This window comes from Sapajus apella, unplaced genomic scaffold (genome assembly GCF_009761245.1).
Source record: "Sapajus apella isolate SASKATOON/1434 unplaced genomic scaffold, GSC_monkey_1.0 scaffold509, whole genome shotgun sequence".
In the NCBI taxonomy this organism is placed as follows: domain Eukaryota; kingdom Metazoa; phylum Chordata; class Mammalia; order Primates; family Cebidae; genus Sapajus; species Sapajus apella.
The window spans coordinates 18,803-21,421 of record NW_022437439.1 but is presented as its reverse complement, the minus strand read 5'-3'; positions in this window follow the sequence as shown (position 1 = coordinate 21,421).

Genomic DNA, 2,619 nt, shown 5'->3' with positions numbered 1-2,619 from the left:
GTAGTGACAGGTCACCAGCGCACAGAGCCTTTGCTCCTACTCCAGGCGCCCTGCACTGTGACAGCTCAGGAGAAGGCATGGCCATTATTGGTCCTACACGGTGCACGGCAGGCGCCCTGCACGGGGAGGGCACTCAGGCACACAAGGACATTGCTCCTACTCCAGGCGCTCTGCACAGTGACGGCTCCCCATTGCACACGGCCATTGCCCCTACGCCAGGGGCCCTGCGCGGTAACAGCTCACGGAAACTCAAGCCCATCGCTCCTGCTCCAGATGCCCTGAGCACTGACAGCTCAGGAGAACGCACGGACATTGCTCCTACTCCAGGCGCCCTGCACGGTGACAGGTCACAGACACATATGGCCATTGCTCCTGCTCCAGGTGGAATGCAAGCACAGGCGTTGCAAAGCTGCCGTGCCGGCCAGGATTCCCTGACACTTTCGTGGCATGGTTGTGAGATAAAAGGGAAGAAAAGAGCCAACACCTCAACTCTTACGTCGCTGCCTCCCACAGCAACGGGGAAGGGTGCATTTCGGCCCCCAGGCCTCACCAGCCCTGCACCCCCCGCTCTGAAGGAAGACACACTGGACAGCCGCCCGAAGAAGACCCTGGCTGCTTCCCCTGAATGCTCTCCCTTCTCGGGGGACATTCGGGACCCTGGAGAGGGTGCCTGGAAGCCAGGCTGGGCAGGTCTGGCCCCATCCTCTGGGTCCCCTCAGCACAGGCTGCCTTCTTCGCTGCGGATTGCCGAGAGAAAAAGGAAGCTTACGGGTCCAGATTTTCAGAGGAGACCTCGAAGACCTCAGCCCCCTGGTGACGCTAAGGTTGCTAATCCCGTGACCGCCGTTCAGAGGGCTGGCGGAAAACAGGATGGGCAGCCCGCCAGCCTTGCTCTTCCACGGGAGCCACGTCCCATTGAAAGGGGAACGCTGGTCTGGTTCAAATTTCAAGACCATCCGTTTTGGCCAGCAGTGGTCAAGAGTGTCAGCAACACAGACAAGACCGCGAGGGTGCTCTTGCTGGACGACAACCTGCACCATGGAAATCGTGGCATTCAAGTTCCTCTTCAAAGGCTGAAGCACCTGGATTGTAAGGAGCAAGAGAAACTGCTGAAGAGGGCCCAGAAGGCATACAAGCAAAGCGTGGACTGGTGCTTCTCACTGATTTCCCACTACAGAGAACGGCTGGTCCGGGGTTCTTTCCAGGGCTCCTTCCTGGACTATTACGCTGCAGACATCAGCTACCCCATCAGGAGAGCCGTCCAAGAGGGAGACCTGCAGATTGACTTCCCAAAGGTCAATTATGCCGACCTGGAAGACTGGGAGGAGGAGACCTCCCTGGGCGGGAAGACGCCTTGCAAGAAAATCCTCCCGGACCGGATGAGGGCCGCTCGGGACCGAGACAACCGGAAGCTGGTGGACTTCATCGTGAGGGAAAAGGGGGCCGACCCCCACCTCCTGGACATCTTGCAAGGCAGGAAGCAATCCAGGTGGCTGACCGCGTTTCTGACCCCACGCAGGGACTTGCTCTGCTTTGAAACATACCTGGAGGATGACGACCAGTTGGAAGTCGTGACCAAGCATTTACAAGAAATCTACAAGCAAATGGACAAGACCATGCTGACTCGGATAAGGGACGACAAAGTCAATTTTGTTCTGGAAGTTCTTCTGCCGGAGGCCATCATTTGTTCCATCGCCGCAATTGATGGGCTGGATTACAAGGCAGCAGAGGAGAAGTACCTGCGAGGGCCACCTGTGCATTACCGTGAGAAAGAGCTGTTTGACAGAAATATCTTAAAGAAGATGAGAAGGAAACCAGCAACCACCCGTGAAGCTAATTAGCTCTCCTCCTGCGCCCAGACCTTAGCGGGGAGCCACCTCCTTTCAGAATTAATGAGAATGCCCCTCTGTGTAAAATGAGCCATCCCCTCCCCGACGAGCGTAAGTATGTTCTGGATATTCGAGACTTTGAGAACGTGCAAAATTCATTTGGGGCCCATCCGTAGCGTTTGGTGGTGGCACATTCATCACCATGGCTTCCTCGCAAACTCGTGAAGAGCTCTTTTGTGAAACGATTGCAAACACTGGCATTTCCCTCAACGTCTTTGGAAGCGTGGTTGTCCCGATGGGTTTGAAGGGCAAGACCATTGATTTTCATAACATTTCTTTTGACTGGACTTGCTACTTTCATTTAGGTCCCATGTTCTTTTACACAAAAAGCCACCGGTATCAGCTGTTAAGCAACAATAATTTTTAAAGCCTAATGTTATGGCAACATCGGTGGGACTTTTCATTCTTTTGGAGATAACGTGGACAGAAACTATCAGATTCCCTGTTAAGATGACTCCAGCCTTTTCCCTGCTATGCTTGATTACTTTTTTTGAAAAGTAGCCCGAGCGTTGAATCCCACGAGAGAGACCTTTTCTCGTATGTTAGCACGACCTTCCAATGCTTCTTCAAAAAGCAAGCTGCAGGCCAAACGTGAAGGCACCAGATCGCCTGCATGTAGTCCGTATGTGCATGAGTGAAACCTCAGCGTGCAGTGAGCGTCTTGTCAGCCTCGTGGAAGATTGTCGCCCTGCCTTTCCCTGAAATTCCACTCACGGGGGGAGCTCTCTGA